This window comes from Etheostoma spectabile, chromosome 11 (assembly GCF_008692095.1).
Source record: "Etheostoma spectabile isolate EspeVRDwgs_2016 chromosome 11, UIUC_Espe_1.0, whole genome shotgun sequence".
NCBI classification, from domain to species: Eukaryota; Metazoa; Chordata; class Actinopteri; order Perciformes; family Percidae; genus Etheostoma; species Etheostoma spectabile.
The window spans coordinates 17,507,762-17,526,426 of record NC_045743.1 but is presented as its reverse complement, the minus strand read 5'-3'; the positions used below and the strand labels follow the sequence as shown (position 1 = coordinate 17,526,426).

Here is an 18,665-nt window from a genome sequence, read left to right as displayed (position 1 = left end):
AGAAACATGGCGTTGGTGCAGCCTCACAGTAATAGCTTTTTGAGGCCTCTGATTGGCCGACATGGCTGGTAGGTTTAGGTCCTATTGCTTCCATTTAGTTTGACTTTCTCACTGACAGCCCTTCAGCTGTTTGTGCGTTTTCATTTGGACAGAAATCTATTTTTTAAGTGCTTGTGTGGACGGGATACAGAAAATCCCTGTTTTTCTGTGGACGGGTCTTAAAGGAGATAACCAATTAATCCCGGTTTATATTTTTAACCTATGAAGAATGAATCAACTGACATCCTGGAATGTAGCATGAGAAAACAGGGCTGAACAGGTGCAGAGCAATATTACCCAGACACTAAACAAGCAACATATCATGTGCTCACCAACAAAATATATTACTGATATAGCAAGTGCATATGCCCAATAGAAAAAAAATCTACCAAGCAGTTAACATCCTTATCCGAAACTTTATGTTTGGACCTTAGACTGTTGGCTGGATTTAATTCAAATAATATACAAATTTACACCAATATCCATTTGGGCAGAATCAAGTGGTTCTGCACATTTATTTTGACCCCTTAGCTAAGCGAAACTAGCAGAGAGCGTCTAATAATCTATATCTAACATACACCATCATAAGCTAGACATCTTGCACTCCTCCTTGCCCTTGCCTTTACCTTTCTTGCTGTTTTTCTTCCCATCTTTCCCTGTGTGGTGTGGCTCTTGTGTTGCTGGCCACTTGCTCTACATGCTTTGGTACTTCCAACTCATGCTTAACGGCATCTAACCCTTCCTCTATGGACAGAGACATCGCCTGGTTAATGTCCTCTCCCCCATTCAACCCTTTCCGTCTATTGTGCCTGGGCATCTTTTTACACCTGCTTCTTCCCCCAGACATAGGTTTAGGAGCGTTTCACACACATCTCCACAGTTTCCCCCTTTTCAGAGGTGTTGTCCTCATGAGCCAAAGACTTTGGTGTTCTTGAGACCTAGTTTTCTAGTTATCTACCTCGTTCCCGCCATCCCCCGTACACGTACCTCTCATTTCTTTCTTTTTGATTTTTCATTTGAACTCCGTTTGACTTTGGACTGAAACTCCCATGCTGCTTTTATCCGACGTGACGTCCACTCCCTCCTCCACTTCTTCCTTTTCCAGATTTTGGGCCACTTTTCGCTATAGCCACCTCACATCCATGGTATCAAAATCAAAACAGGCCTTCGCCATCTTCCAAAGGTTGTCTTCATCCTCCCCCTGCAGGGGTGTTAGATAATCATTATCCTCAGACTGGTCTTTGCTGGGTCCAGGCAGGCGCGGTGTCTCACTCTGTTGATCATTTTGACTGTTTCATGGCGTTTCACAGGATCGTCTGCAACAGCTGATTCTCAGTACTACTGTGGTTCCTGCTCGAGTGTGGACCCAATTCAGAAGCTTCTGTTGGAAAGCTGGTGTATTGCTAACATGTCAATGGTATTGATCTCTCGATTTAGTGTGCCACAAACTGACCACTCACACGTGACGTCTGGCTTCTACATCATCTAATAGGTCAGCCTGCGGCTACAGTCGCCAAGGATCTTTACAGGGTCCATGTGACTCAGTGTTTTCTGTGAGGATGCACTGTCACAACTGTCATTTTTACATGGGCTCGATTAACAACTTCAGCTTACCCTTCAACTTTCCTTTAGCTCCTCCTTTTTTCGGCTCTGGCTGAAGACATGACAAATGGAAACCCACTGGAGAAAAGGATTCTCGTTCATTTCTCTTTCCTGACTCATCATGGTCTTTGGCTGTCTCAGGTGGTACTCCTTGGGACCCACCCTCAGAACCTTGATGGGAGCGCCATCGCTGCTGAGGGCACGCTGCCGCGGCCTGAAGCCCAACAAGCTAATGAGAGTGTCGTGAAGCCATCGGTAAGACAGTGACCGACTCCATGTGTCTTCCTTACTCTCAGCTAGGTTGGTGGATTCAGATTCAACACAGCAGTATCACACTGCTTAAAGCAGGCAATTCAGCTTTAGGTTTTTTCTTACCACTTGTTTCAAAGGTGTTTTCTGGTTGTTGTTGAGCATTTAGATTTCATCTCTCATAGGTCCCAACTCATCCTCTGCAACTATTAATATTTTCTAACTCTATGGATGTCATTCGTCATTAGATGAGATTGTTTCTTTTCACTTTTAATATTATAAAAAGTGCACTCTTTCCAAGAATGGAACTCTGTCCCTTCACCTTTGGCGTTGTCAATACGAGACGTAAGTACTGAGGTCGCTCTCTGGAACAGGACTTGTTTATAGACCCACTTCTACTTTCCCAATTCAAAGTTCTGCTTCTCGTCTTGCTTTCCTGTCTCAGCTTGCTCTGTTTCCTTGAGAGTTAACTTGAGAAAAGGTTTCAAGCTGGCCACTGCCTCTGCTGTTTCAACATTCCAGACCTTGTTCCTTGTCATGCTCACTGCAGCATGATCTACCTTGCTTCTTTGACAGTTTTCCTTGGGAGAAAACGTTTCAGAGAGTTTCACTCTTTTAACTCCATCTACCTCACTCAGTTTCTTGCAGGTGTGCTCATTCTCAAGCTTGATCCACCCTTGATTCCTTATGGTTTAGTACAGAACCATCAACTTCCGGTTCTGGTCGTTGGCCCTTTCTCTCTTGCAGCTGATTCAACTTCTACTTCGTTTTGTCCGTTTTCTTTATTCGGTTACATCTTTTTGTTGGTTCTTATCCTCGTGAGTCTCCTTTCTTTTGGATTTCCTCTTCTTTTCTTCTTTTTTTCCCTGAAGCAGCGTACACGAGCTGAGTTTTACCTGATACTTCCTCTGCCTCGTCGTTTTCTGCTTCTTACTCTGCATTATCGCTTTGTTGAGGTTCGGTGTTCTCTACAGCTTGGATGACTCGTCCGTAAACTTTCCGCAAACTTCCTTGCTGATACATGGTTCTGTATTTCTCAAGTGACTTTCCTCCTCAACAACTTCCGTTTTGTTTTTTCCTCGCATCTCTTCAAAAAGTGTGTTAGCATGACTCTCTAATGTCATCACCTTGGTGTCACACTAACGCTTTTGGTTTCTGTCTCCCCTACATCTCCCCCTGCATGGCCTTTCTTTCGTGTAATATTTTCTCAGAACTTGTTAAACATCCTTGAAGCCCGGGCTGCAAATGATATAATCTTTGGCCTCTGTGATTGATTGGTTCATTAATGTCACATTGAGTTTCTTGCTAGCGCAACCGTTTACACAGTCTTCTTCTGTGGCAGTCTTCTTGGTCTTCTCTAAGCATGTGTGTTTGCTTGCGTTGGCTGTTCTTCGCTGGATGTTTCAGGTGGAAACACCAGATACATTACAGGGAGTCTCAAGCGAGCACTTCTCTTTGGCTTCCCACCACTCTTGATGCGCTCTGGATCCACCTCTTCCTCTCTCTACTTCGCACCACTGAGTCTCCTCTGTGTTGCCTGAGAGATCATGGGATATACGTGAGAGATGACAGAAAAATTTGACTTAGGACATCATTTTCAAAATGTATTTTCTTGAGGAAGGGCATCGCAGAGTCACGGTAAAAGCAAAAAAAACAACACCCTATGATCAGTGTCCAGGAAGAAAGCACAGAGCCAAGATGACCAAGAGAAGCACGAGAAGAACGAGGAGGAAGGCCTGGGAACACCAACATAAAAATGACCCAGCAACATCAATGCAATAACAAAAGAAGTCTAAAGCCGGCAGCTTAAAGACAGGCCTGGTTCTACGAGGGTGCATGTCCCTTCAGTGTCAATTTTGCACCCCTATTTTGGCAGTTTAAATTTGATAAATAATCTAATAATAGTTAACAAAAGATTTGCACTGACTGCAACACTATTCATATTATGGCCAAATGTTTCATTTAGTGTGAATTGACCTAGCCAGATTTTCGCTTTTAATAATACGAGGAGTGATACATTCACCTTTTTCCAGCTATAGGCTTGTAAGCTAAGTGTTTAATGTTTATCCAAGCTATCTTTGGCCAAGAAAAAGACCCAAAGATGCAAAGACTGAGTTAACTTTATACCACTAGCTTGGTAATGTGTTAATGTTTAGAACTATCGACTCACCTGTTCATGTCTTCTCAGTATCAGACTGTATTCACATGTATGTGAAAATGTCTCAACAAAAAGCACAGTAGCTTATCAGTTATGCTTTAAAGCCGAAGTAATGCTTGTAGCTTAATGTGGTTCTACTAGTAGTCATAGTGATTAAAATGTGATCTGAGATGGACATTGCAAAACGTGTAGTATATCTGGAATTGTTCATAAGCTACTGTCATATATGTGATATCGTTGAATTGACTCAAGGCAGATTTTAACTATTTTTTAAAGAGAAGAAAGGACCACTGGATAATGCTGGAATGTTATTGTAAAGAAATATTTGTTAAGGAACGACTGCAATAAACCGTTACTACGAAGGAACAAGAAACACATGCTGTCTTCTTATTAGGTGTACAACGTTCTGCCTACTGTACGCATGACCTTTCATATAGGAGCACCCCTCGTACCCGTACACCTACGCTGTTCATTGTGTTGACGGCAGGCCAGAGTAGCAACTGGTGCTCCCCAACTCATCAGATGCACACTAAAGCAAGTAATGTTGCTCTGGAACCGGCTTGCTCTTCAGTATACTCATTATTCAACGAATGCCTGCACAAAGAACTCTGAAATTTCTGTACCATCAACCCTGTAGAGACCTGGCAGCATTGTCACACACACACTCCACAACCTGCATTAACAAAGCAATGACTAAGAACTAATATCATTTGCTGAAATGAGGAAAAAAGGTGCAATAGAAACAAATTAAAAGCCAAAACATTAATAATGAATGACAAAGCGAGGTGGTTTTTGCTAGACTGGTGAGTGGAATCTTTAGTTCATTACAGAAAAGCAGAGTGCTGATAGATGCTGCTTAAGATACGAGGAGGCATCAGTCTATATTTTTCTTGGTTGTCACAACATCAAAGATTAATTACATAACTAATACAATGACGTGCGCTCCTTACATTTTTTTCCATTTTTTTGTTTCCCGTCATAACCTTGCTGGAATCGGGGAATAAGGTCGTGATCCATATTGTGCTGGGAATCAGTCCCCCTGGGATAAACCCTGGGAGAACCTAATTTCAGCACAACGGAGTTTGTCCACATGTTGGTAGGCTAGTTTTGAAGCACTTTAAAAAGTCCTTTCGTATCCACGTTGCTTAAAGTAAGATTGTAAAGCTCCCGAACAAGGTTTGACCTTGGGGTAGATGTTTTCAGCATGGGGGTCTTCTAAACTCCAGAATGAACTCAGTCTCAGGAAAATATAGCATAATTACAGAATCATCTTTAAGGTTGGCCAATCATAGTGTAGCACCTTACCTTCCAGGCGCACAACCCTGAACGGAAGAATCATTCCAAAAATCAGCATAAACCGTGTCACAAAAAAACTCGGCTATCACTAGTGCAAAAATTATTGCATACAGTACAGGCCACAGGTTTGGAACACACCCTCTTCATTCATGCATTTCTTTATTTTTATGACTATTTTCCATTGTATATTATTACTAGACGGCATCAAAAACATGAATGAACACATTGGCATTTATGTATTTACAAAAGTGTGAAATAACCTGAAATATGTCTTATATTCTAGTTAACCAAAACCGGTAATTCATGAACATAAACCCTTAATGAGAAGGTGTGTCCAAACCTTTGGCCCTGTCTGTATATTTAATAATATATATTATATATTATTTTCTTATAATATATATATATATTATATATATATATATGCATATAATAGTATATATACTATATATATATATATAAAACATTTTGGAAGCGCATGTCTCACGACAGTTTATGCAAGCCATGCAGAAAGATGTTTTTAATTTAACCCATCTGCTGTTCCCCTCCACAGGGTAGTGGGTTTTGATTCCTGGCCGGGGGGAAGCAGTGTCCTGCACCAGGGACCCGTCCACGTCCACTCACCAACCTCTACTCTCCGGTGACGTTTCAGATCATGACCCAATATATTCCATGTTTCTAGAAAAATCAAACTCAACATTAGCTCCATAGATTACACCCGCGAAAATAAGTTCAATCAACCCTTAATGGTAGATAGATAAATAGATATATAGATAGATAGATAGATAGTGATCTTGAGATAATAATGGATACGTAGTAGATACGTAGATTATATATATAAGATAGATAGCTAGATATATAGATTGATACGTTAGATAGATACGTAATATTTAGATATACAGTAGATATAGATCTAGCTAGATAGATACTAGATACTATTAATAATATATATATGATAGATAGATAGATAAATCGAATATATACGTTAGATAATGTAGAGAGATAGATGGCTAATAGAACCGTTAGGTCCCTGATAACAATATTTCAACTTTATTTTTCACACTTCGAGTTTTAAAGTTGCTAACAACACGTGACACATCAGCTGAAATAATCATCCTTCCCTGACTGAGTACATTCAAAATGTCTCTGAGCTGCACCACTCTTCTCTGATCTCATCTCGTCGATTCGATCGCGTCTGTGTATTCCTTCTGTCGCTCCTAAGCCGGAGCTTAGCCCAAGTGCAGAGCCACAAAAGAAGGGGAAAGCGTACAAGAAGTGTGAAGAAATGGAAGTAAAAGCTGGTGTTCAGTTCAATGCAAAGGAGATTACTGAATTGCAAAAGCTGAAATGATTACTTAAAGAAACACAAAACCGGACAGGGCTCAGAGGCGTACCGCCAATCTTTTTATCCTTCCACTCCAACCGTCTCCTGCAGGTCGGAGATTTCTCTCACCAAACCTTCCCTGCTTGAACGCATCTACGGTGTCCTAAACAGCAGGGAAAAGAATCAATTCTGAGATGAAGAGAAAGAACTCAAAAACCAGTGCATGCAATATGCAGTTTTGTGAAAAGAAAGCTGGCAGGTGTCCCCCAACTGCTGCTGTCCTCCTTGACAAACTGCGACATTCTCTCTTTCTTAATGTCTGTCTTTTTAACCAACGGTGGCTTCATTTCTTGCAACTCCCTCTTCGTGAAATAAAACTGGGAGGACAGATCTCACGTTTGAGGCAGCTCTTCACTTTGTTTTAGCGTCTGCTTTCATTCATTGAACTGGAACTGGAGACGGAGTGGGCGTGTTTTCTCCTCGCTCATACTCCTGTGATTAACACAGACATCTTACAACCATACCCCTTTGTTTTTCATTATGACTCTCCTCCAAAAACATTTAAAAAACATTACATGAAAGTCTTAATTAAGTGGGTTAGTTCCAGGGTGCTAGCATGGTATTTACAACTTCTGGACTGCGTTGACCAAGGAGAGGTATCCTACAATTTATAGATTTACTTTCCTACTGTAAACCAACAATGTACAGAGTCCTGGTTTCTATAACACACTCTCTGTTTCACAGTCTCTTGACTGTTGTCTTGACTGTGTGTGTGTGTGTGTGTCGTGTGTGTCAGAACTTGTTATCATCCTATTTCCTCGAGTCGGATCTAGTATTAGTTTTCAATGTTTTCTATCTGCAGTTGCTTCCCCTATGCGGAACACGTTAAGTCTGATAGACGCCATGGTTACATGTCTGAAGAATAAAACCTTGAGTAGAGAAAGAGCAATTTGTTGTTCAGAGAATCGTGCTGAGCCCCTCCCTCAGTCATAACCTGTTCTAGGTGTGTGTGTGTGTGTGTGTGTTTGGTGTTTGTGTGTCTGCTGTACCTTGACTTTCTCTCATATCCGCGGCGCGACTGCGCCAGCATCTCCTCCAGCTCCATGAGCGAGTCTTTGAGCGTGTCCACATGTAATCAGTTTTCTTCTCGTTGTCCAGCTGGGCGGTTGGACACCATGGCTTACGGTACTCTCCTCCCACTTCTCAACCATCCTAGGTCATGACATGGAGGATAAGAATACAACAGGTGCTGGGTCGCTGTAACTGTCATAACACTACTGCGAGTCATACCTCCTAAAACGCCAGGTAGGAAACCCCTGGTGCTGAGAAAACGGGAAGAGGAACGTCTGTATTCTTGTTCGTTTCTTTTTCCTTTTAATGTTAATCTAATATGGAACCAAACTGGGACATCAGGTATGATGGGCTGGTGTTCCACTTTTTGCGCCCGGATCCAATTTTGACAATTTGGTCCCTTGTCTTGTGTGGGTTTCTGTTAAGTGTGGTTTTGTCTTCCTCACTCCAGTCTTTCCTCTGTTCCATTATTATTATTTATTTTTTTGTGGCCCTGTGATGCGTTTTCCTGTCCTCTTTGTGATTGTTGCACTGTTTATTTCTTAACATGTAAAAAAAATAAAAAAATTAATCAACAAAAAAATAAATACAACACACAGACGCTGACTATTGAGTGCAAAGGCACAAGTTGGTTTTGCGATACAACACCATCAAACAGTTATATGTGGAATTTAAAATGGACCAACATAACCGAGTCTGAAATTTTAACACCATAAATGATCATGTTTATATACACATTCAAAACTAGAGTCCCCCACCACCCACACCAACAACCACACCACCCACACCCACACCAGAAAAGTCATGCTGCATGCGGGCAGTGCGATTTGCCAGTTAGATCAACATTGACGTTAGAAAACTCTGCCCCTGGAAGAGAAATGAGAAATAATGCCATCACACAGAATCTGGCATCCGCACATAAGAACTGAGTAAAAATGTCCTTTCATTCACATCGTCCATGCGTTTTTAGTATTCGCTCCAAAAATACTTTGTGAGTTTCTCATCCATCTCTCGAACTTTAAGCCTTCAGTTACTATTTACCCGTAGGACACGAATCCACACCTACTGTATGCACACTGTGACCTTTGTATATAACAGTGAGTGGTTGCACTGTTTTACTGCATAGTAACTCCTGTAGGCTAATAACCAGAGGAGTTACACCAAACTTATTAGTGAATAGTGACCTGAGCTGGAGGGTCTCGGGCCTCTACCTTGGACTTCTTTAGGTTCTGCGTGTACTGTGGTTTCCACATCTTGATCTGATCCTTGAGTTCTGAATCTCCTGGTGACAGATGCGCAGCACCGTGAGCAGAGAAAGCGCAGTGAGACAGCTTAAGACCGGGACTCGCACAAATTGGACCAGCCAATGGAGAACACCAATGTTTGTGGAAACAATGACAACAGCAAACAGAGAGCAAGGAACGTCTAGAGAACATTCCTCAGATCAAAGAAAAGCCCCATAGTCATTCTGTGTATTTACTCCTTTTCCATATGTAGTATACTTCTCAGAAGACAAGAGTAGAGAACAGTTTACTGCATGGAACTCCATCATGTCTTCTGGCTTAATAAAGCTTGTCTAGGAAAAAAATGTCTCATTACTCTCTTCTAGACTGAATCTTCAAGTTGAATCTGAAAATGGGATGTTAACTAGATGACTGAACAATTGTTTGCGACCAGTTACATTTTAAGTTAATTGTCCATCTAATCACACATTATATGTCAAGAGGTCGTGCTGCACTTGTTGTATTGTATCAATGTGTAGTTATTTTTTATTTTTGTTCCCCCTAATGGGTATACCTTGTACCCTGTATTTATCACGCGAGATTTGCACATTTTATCTGTGTTACTACTTTTTATATTTGTATTGTTGACTATAATCTTCTTATTGTTTTTGACAATTTTAAGATCTTGTTCCAGACACGGATGAAAATAACCGCCTTTTGGCTAATTCTGATGCATTTACGCATGTTTGATTAATGTCCACTGTCCTGTCAAATAAATTATAAAATAAAACAATTACATTTGTGAACATATCTTGCTCACATTCTTATTTTCCTACATTGTGTGCCACTAAGTCTTGTTTCATATGGTTTTAAAACCCATAACCCTGTCTGCTACCCACCAAACCACATCCCCAAAATTCCGCTCTGTTGTAGACGCTAGTGTCTCCAGCTTTACCTGATTCTCGTATAGAGGAACCTGCGTCTAGAGTTCAGCCGTCCTCGCCCTTCCTCTCCGCGAGGACGTCCCTACGGAGTGAGGGTCCTGCGGTTAAGCCCGAAGCTGCTCGAGATCCCTGCGAAGAACAACATCCATTTTTATTCTTCTTTACACACAAATGAAATACAACCACCACGGGCACATCTTTGTTTTGTTTTATTAACTGATGCCAATCGTGAGGTATCAACACCACTGCATCTGGTGACGTGATCCCTCACCTCTCCAGATAATCTCCTGTCCTCCACTGTTGGACAACTATCAAAACATCGAGGGGTCAACCAGAGGGGGTGTGATGCCACGGGGCGCCGAGAAGATCTACGGAGGAGGAAAGAAGAAGCCTCCAAAATCATCACTACAAACACCATGCAAACAATAGTTATCTTAAAGGGAGGGTCAAAACCCTGCCGAAGTTAAAAATGACCAAAACTCTGACGCTGTAACCCACAACAACAGATCTGTGTTAAAAACACCACTTCAAACTAGAGGCCGTCTCGGCTTCTTCTGCTCCCTTCCACACCCCAACCCAAACCAATGACGTTAAGTTCAGGATGGATGACGTTAAGTTCAGGATGGATGACGTTAAGTTCAGAATGGATGACGTTAAGTACAGAATGGATGACGTTACGTACAGAATGGATGACGTTACGTACAGAATGGATGACGTTCCTAACAAAGTTACAATTAGTTCCTAAAGTCATCCATTCTGTTCATATATCTATTCTTTCGTAATCTATTCTGTTCCTAACGTCATCATTCTGTTCCTAACGTTCATCCATTCTGTTCCTACGGCAGTATCATTCTGTTCTAAGTATCCATTTTTCCTAACGTCATCCATTCGTTCTACGCATTCATTTTCTACATCGAAGTCATCATTCTGTACTAACGTCATTCATATCGTCAACGTCTCAATCTGTTCGTAACGTACGACTTTTCCAACGATCAATTCTGTTTAACGTCATCTTTCTCTGTACGTACCATCCTTCTGTTCCTAACGTCACATCTGTTTCTCTATAAGTCATCCATTCTGTTCCTAACGTCATCCATTATGTTCCTAAAGTCATTCATTCTGTTCACGTCATCCATTCTGTTCTAACGTCATACATTCTGTTCCTAACGTCATTCATTCTGTTCCTAACGTCACTTACATTCTGTTCCTACGTCATTCATTCGCTTTATCCTCCAACCATTGCATTCGTTCTAAGTCATTCATCGTAAGTAACATATTCATTCTGGACGAACGTCATCCATTCTGTTCCTAACGTCATCCATTCTGTTCCTAAAAGTCATTCATTCTGGTACACTAACGTCATCCATTCGTTCCTAACGTCATCCATATCGTTTCAGTACGTCATCCATTACTGTCGAACTACGTCATCATTCTGTAAGTAACGATCATTCATTCGTACGTAAGATTCATTCTGACTAACGTTTCTTGTATTCCATTCTGTAAGTAACGCATCTTCTGATCACGTAGCATTACCGTAACGTCATCCATCACTGAACTTACGTCATCCATCTGAACTAACGTCATCCCTCCTGAACTGAACCGTCAATCCATCCTCCTTAAACGTAATACGCATAACTAACGTCTCCATCCTGAACGTAACGTATCCATCCTTGACGTAACGTCTCTCATCCTGAACGGACGTCATACATTCTGAACGTAACGTCATCCATTCTGAACGTAACGTCATCCATTGAACGTAACGTCATCCATTCTGAACGTCACGATCCAGTCTGAACGCATCATCCATTCTGAAACGTAACGTCATCCATTCTGAACGTAACGTATCTTCTGTTCTAACGTCATCCATTCTGTACGGAACGTTTGTTATGGACCATTCTCTTAACGTATCCATTCTGTCTAACGTTATCTCTGTAGTAACGTTATTACTCTGGAACTAACCTAACGTTATCTATTCACTTGGTATCTTTTAATTATTATTAAATTTTGGTTTCTGATATCTGTTTCTGCAGTACGAGTCCTGCATCCATTTTGGCATAGCATTGGGGACACTAGTGTGCACCATTGTAAGCACATCGTGTATGGCCAAGACATGACCGATCTACATTAAATACAATTTATTTGTCAATGTATTATAAAAAATAATGTTTCCTTACATCTAATCCAATTGAGCACTGGGGCAACTGGGCAAAGCACAAAGAGTTGTCCGCTTTGTGACTAGTGTGGATATAAAAACCAGCTTCAGGTCCCCCAAAAACCTCCGGAGCCAGAGAGGGAGATTTGAGGATTTAGTAGTTCTGAGATTGGACAATCAGATTTAAAAATCAGTTGACAACACACTGAAAGTCAGCGGTAAAGAGAGAAGGACCCCCTGACTGGGTTTAGTGTAGGTCTGAGAAGGTTCGCCCAGATAAATATAATTAAGAAAGTAAGAAAGTAATTCTGTTTTAGACTCTACTCTTTCAGTTCTGGTGCATATTGGAGTTTTACCCCTTTTAAAGCTTCTAAAACTATTCTAAGAAATAACGTTCATAAACAGATGAAATGTGTTATGAGTTGTCGCAGGGTAGGAATAACTACAAAAAAAAGTAAGAATCATACAAATCGAATTGATGTGTGTTGTAGATGAAATTAATAATCAATCACTTACCACCAAATCAATTGTAAGCATCAAGAAGGTTTCGTGGATCAAAGATTTGAAGCATTTTCAAAGCCTTTTAGTAACAGGTTCATCTCTCTGCTCAAGTTAATCTCATTTTAAGTCTCTCAGTTGATTGGGAAGCTTGATGGAGGAAGTGCACATGCTGCCATCGAGCCACAAGAGGGCCTCTCTGCAGGTCCGACGAGATCATTGTACACCACGCCTGGAGACGTGGGGGCTCTTCTACGATGATAAGGTCAGCATGACGTGTTAACGCTATTCCTTGTCTTTTTACTGTCAACAAATCACATGAATATAAAAACCACCATGAATACAGCCCTGATAGAGACGCCATTGATCCTTAATGTGAAAGGTTGGTGTACAAAGAGAAATTGGATTAATAAACCTCCCATGAAGGCATCTCTGCGTAAAGACTCACTCTCGGTTGCCTCAGTGGCTGGTGAACATTGAGTTTTAAGTTGTTTTGTCAATCTAAACGACAATTCGCCACTACATATTCCAGTGCTGTGACGGTGTATTAAGGGTGTATAATGTGGTATTAATGGTGTATTTAAGGTGTACTACTTCTGCCAGGGAGGAGTTTGTCAGTATTCTGATGCGGTTCGGGTACCTGACGAGTGCACGTCTTCTACGAAGCACTGAGGAACCCGCATCTTCCAGGGGCCAGGGGGAGGAGGAGACCCGGAGACCTAAGAGGACTCCTAACGGCAAACTACGAGTGGGTATACCTTCTTCTCGGAGTGTCCTGACTCAGGGCTGGAAAATCTTTAATTTAATATTTAATTTGTTTATTAATCAGTGGGGAAATTGCAATTTCACTCTGCTACACCACTTGTTAGTAATCACACACACACAGGCCTGAAATGACACACACACACACCCACAAAAACACACAGACAACGACTGAAAGACACACAAATGCTCAGGCCTACACACACACCTAATGGAGAGAGTCGGGGGAGGGGGGCTGCCAGCAGAACCAGGCCCTGGGATGTTGGGGGGTTGGTCCTTTGCAAAGAAGCACTGGCAATTTACAGGAGGTGAAGTGATCTCTCCAGCCACAATACACACTCCATACTTTTGGCTCTTGGGGCCTTGAACCAGTCCCCATCCGGGTTCCCAACCCAACCCCTACGGGGCATGAGCTACCGCCACCCAAAACAGGAATAATTACATGACTTAATGGTTGCTTTGATCTATCTTTTGGGCGATCGGCAGATTAAAAGGGAGTTCACTAAGGGAGTCCTCGGACTGGACATCACGAGGATAGAGCCACTCCAAGCTTGGATTAAGGGGGTTTTGATGTTCGAGGCAGTGTGCCAGGAAACCAACTAACTGAGACATGAAAATACTATTCAGTATCTCTTTGAAACATGAGGCATTCGCACTGGGGAAGTTGGAGGGGGAAAACCCAGGAACTGGATTCATTACTAGGCGCTGTAGCAGAAGACACATGAGCCAACCCATTAGTCTCTAGGATTAAGGGCCCAGAACCGGGGCTCTTATGGGTTTATCCCCTTAAAACTCTTGTTTTGGAAGGCTTTTGTACATTTAGGAATGAGCCAGCCCATCTAGTCTCATCGAGACGGCCCAGAACGGGGGTTTATGGTTTTTACCCCTAAAACTCTGGTTTTGGAGGTTTGTACATTTAGGAATGTGGCCAGATGCGTCAGATATTAGTTTGATTTATTTTAATCATCAGTAACATCAATGGATGGGTCGCTGCACATTTGCGTGTGCCTTGATCGGTTCTTGGAAAATCTGGTGAAGATTTTGGAACTTCATCATGTGTGCAGTCCCCGACTCTCAAAGTACATGCTATATATACACAAACATAATCACATAGAAGAGAGAGGGGAAAGTCTCAAAATATTTAATATAGATATACTATCTATATAGGATATAGATTTATATATATATATATATATCATATATATTATATATATATATATATACTATAGATATATATAAATTATATATATCTATATGTATGAAAGTTCTTGCCATGGATTAATGCAGCTTGGTCGCAGCTTGCAGCAGACCCGTGATTGTTTTCATAAAGATTTGAAAAAGAAGGAATGTCCCCTTTACTTCCTGTAGTATTTTCTACACGCAACAGTTTTGGGTAGTGTTTTATTTATTTTGACATGATGATGCAAAGACCCTGAATTGTCTGCACAATGCTACAAAAATTGGGGTTTGATTAATCAAATTAATATGCATTATAATAATGGGATAAAGGAAAGCTGTTCTGAAACATAGATTACGTTAAAAACAATTTAATAATCCAATAAAAAGAAAATAAAAACAATAGCTTGATTTTAGCTGTTCTGACCCCACTAGGAGATTAGGTAAAAACCAATTTAGTTAATTCAAAAATAAAATAAAATCAGAGTGATTTAGCGTTCCCGACCCTTATAGAGATACGTTAAAAACAATTTAATCATACAATGAAAATAAATCTAAAAAAATCAGCTTGATTTCGCTGTTCCTGAATCCATCACTGTGACGCCCCTGCCTGCTCTCATATTGGGTCTATTTCCTCCCATCTCTCCTTTCCCATTGGCCGAACACGTGCCAATCACCACGTTTGTATGTAGGTGGTTCCTGTTGTGACGGGGGGCTCCGCCGGTGTGTTTGACAGCCTGCTGAGGGTGTCGTCCACGGAGAGGAGTTCACAAATGAGCAATAAAAAGGAGATTAAACACTGTATACCGGACCACCAGAGTCCGAAAGGAGCAATGAAACCCGCCGATGTGGCCTTTTACGGGCTATTGCCTAGGGCTCCTGGCAGTCGGCCTAGGAGTTGCTGACTGCTTACGAGCGGAGAACAGAGGCAGGATGAATACTGTTTGAGGACCCCGATACCGGGTGAGTAGACACGCCTCATATCTCACTGACGTCACCCATGAATTGGCATGGTTAAGTCCCCGTATTTGTTCGCGTGGTTTCTGGCACGGGTAATAATAACACACAGTGCCTTGCCAAAGGGCTCGTTCATTTTAACATGTGCTACCGATTTGTGATTTCACATCAACAGGAACAAATTAGCCTTATTCGGGAGTGCGTTTTATGGCTATTTCCGAATCCGCACAAAACGTAACGTAACGTAACGTAAAGTGTGGGGCTTTGTTGCCTCGCAACTGGGCTAGTGAATGTCCCAGGGTTTCACAACCTGGTGTGGTTAGAGATGTGGGTTGTGTGTGTGTGTTAGGATAGCTGTGTGGGTTATAAAAAACATGCGAGTGGTTCTGGTCCTCTCAATGGACCAGCGTTGCTACAGGACCCCAGGGAATAGGCTCTAAATCCTGGGGAAGACAGAGCAGGAGAGCTGATGTTAGGATGCAGGTAGCACGGGTAGCCTCCTCGTGCCAATAATTGTTAATCTGACAGACGTGGAGCACAGATGGTGCCCAATGCCTCGCATGGGCTTGCTTCTGAATGGTTAGTAGCTCCTCTAAATAGGTACTGTACGCGGGCCCTCATACTCTGAACTGACTGGCTAGTAGGCCTTACCAACGTACTTCAGGGCCCTCATCACTCTGCTCCTGATGCCAGTAGGCCTTACCTAGGTACTGTCAGGACCCTCATACTGTCTGATGGCTAGTAGTCACCTAGGTCTGTCAGGGCCTCATACTTTATTTGATCTGAAGGGCTAGTAGTCCTTACCTAGGTACTGTCAGGGCATCATACTCTGCTTCTGATGGCTAGTAGTCTTACTAGGTAATGTCAGGCCTCATACTATGCTCCCTACGGCTAGTGGTACTTACCAAGGTACTGTCAGGGCCCTCTACTCTGCCTCCTGGACTGTAGTAGTCCTTACCTAGGACTCTAAAGACAAGAAAGGACCTAATTACTATCAAAGTGCAGGTGAGCCAGTGGTAAAGTGTAAAAGTGACCAGGATTAGTGTAAGTCCAGTATTATATATGGTGTATATATGACACTGTATGTTGTCCATCCTATCCGTGTGCGTGTGGGTTACCAGCGTGTGGCTCTGCCGCGGCGTTGTGGCACGGCTGTACCCGGCCTACGCCATTACCTAGTACGGAGAGGGTCGTACGACCAGGAGACACGGCCCTCAAACACCGGGGCCCGGTGCTTTCCTGCACGGCAACGCAGGCAGATACAAACAGGTGGGGCACGACAGGCAAAGGAGGGTAAAAATGAAAGGAGAGATCAAATAGACAAACGTATTTCATTTTACACTTTACAGCAACCAGCGGGTCCAAAGGGCTCAGTCAGAGTTAAAAATCATACGATAGAGATCTCTTAAGAGATATAGTATATATATATATATTTTATATCTTTACAGGGGTACGGAAAGTATTCATACCCCTTTAACTTTTTCACTCTTGGGTCATGTTGCAGCCGTTTCAAAATCCAACAAAGTTCATTTTATTTTCAGTAATGTACACTCAGCAACCCATCTTGGACAGAAAAAAACAGAAATTAGAAATTTTTGCATATTTATTAAAAAAACAAACACTGAAATATCACATGGTCATAGTATTCAGACCCTTTGTCAGGATTTAGTAGACGCACCCTTTTGATCAATACAGCTGAGTCGTTTTGGGAACAAGGATGCCAAAAAGTTTTACATCTGGATTTGGGCTCCTGCATCCCTCCTTTCGATCCTCCCAGTTCTGTAAGGTTTGGATGGTAAACGTTGGTGGGACAGTCATTTTCAGGTCTCTCCGAGATGCTCACTCTGGGTTTAAGCAGGGCTCTGGCTGCCTCAAGACAGCCACGGAGTGTGTGACGCCACTCCTTGGATTTAGCGGTGTCTCGTGTCAGTGTCTTTGTGGAAGGTAACCCTTCGGGCCCAGTCTGAGGTCGAGCCCTCTGGAACAGGTTTTCGTCCAGGATATCCTGTCTGGCCGCACATCTTTCCGGCCACCGTTGCGGCACGCCAGGGATAAGCCCCAGGAACCCGCTTCCGCGGCGCACAGCTGACTACGCGGAGACCCGCTGCCGCTGAAAAACACCCCCCAGCATGATGCTGCCACCACCATGCTTCACTGTTGGACGTATTGGACAGGTGCATGGCAGTGCCTGGTTTTCTCCACACTACCGATTAGATTAAGGCCAAAAAGTCTTATCTGTCTCATCCAGACAGAGGATTGTATTATCATCTTGGAGTCCTTCAGGTCGTTTTTAGCACAAAGACTCCATGCGGGCTTTCAGTCTCTTGCATGAGGACGAGATTCCGTCGGGCCACTCTGCCATTAAAGCCGAGACTGGGGGATTGCTGCAGTGTTGGTGACTTACGACAAACTTTCTCCATCTCCCGACTGCATCCTCTGGGCCAGCCACAGTGACTTGGGTTCTCTTTTCCTCTCTGACCCAAGGCTCTCTCCCCGATAGCTCGTTTGGCCGGAACAGGCCAGCGTTAGGAAGGGTTCTGTCGTCCAACGTCTTCCAGTGAGGATTAGGAGGCCACGTGCTCTAGAATCTTAAGTGCAGCAGAAACTTTTTTGTAACCTGACCAGATCTGTGCCTTGCCACAATTCTGTCTCTGAGCTCTTCAGGCAGTTCCTTGACCTCATGATTGTCATTTGCCTCTGACATGCAATGTGAGCTGTAAGGTATTATATATAGAAGGTGTTGTGGTTTTCTAATCAAGTCCAATCAGTAGAACAAACACAGCTGGACTCCAATGAAGGTGTAGAACCCGCAAGGATGATCAGGAAGAAATAGACAGCACCTAGTTACATATGAGGTCACGCAAAAGGGTCTGATACTTAGGAACCATGTGATATTTCAGTTTTGTCTTTTTTAATAATTGACAAAAATTTACATTTCTGTTTTCTGTCCAAGATGGGGGCTGAGTGTACATTCCTGAGAATAAAAGAACTTTTGAATTTTTGGAAACATGGCTCTGCAAGAAACAAAGAGTGAAAAAAATTTAAAGGGTCCGGAAATACTTTCCGTCCCCACTGTATATATTATAATATATAGTATTTATGTAATTTATTTACGACTCAAGGTCCAGTAAAAAAGTAACTCAACACATACCAAAAGGGGTTTCAGACCAAAAAACAACTAATAATAGAGACAAAATGAATCCCCAAAAATATAACA

At 42.3% G+C, this 18,665-nt stretch overlaps 1 protein-coding gene across 1 annotated transcript in view; it reads right to left on the bottom strand.

Moving 5' to 3' along the window:
* The window catches only part of maip1 (matrix AAA peptidase interacting protein 1), a 34,916-nt gene that overhangs the window by 14,935 nt on the left and 1,316 nt on the right, over window positions 1–18,665 (bottom strand). The gene's annotated exons all lie outside the window — the stretch shown is intronic.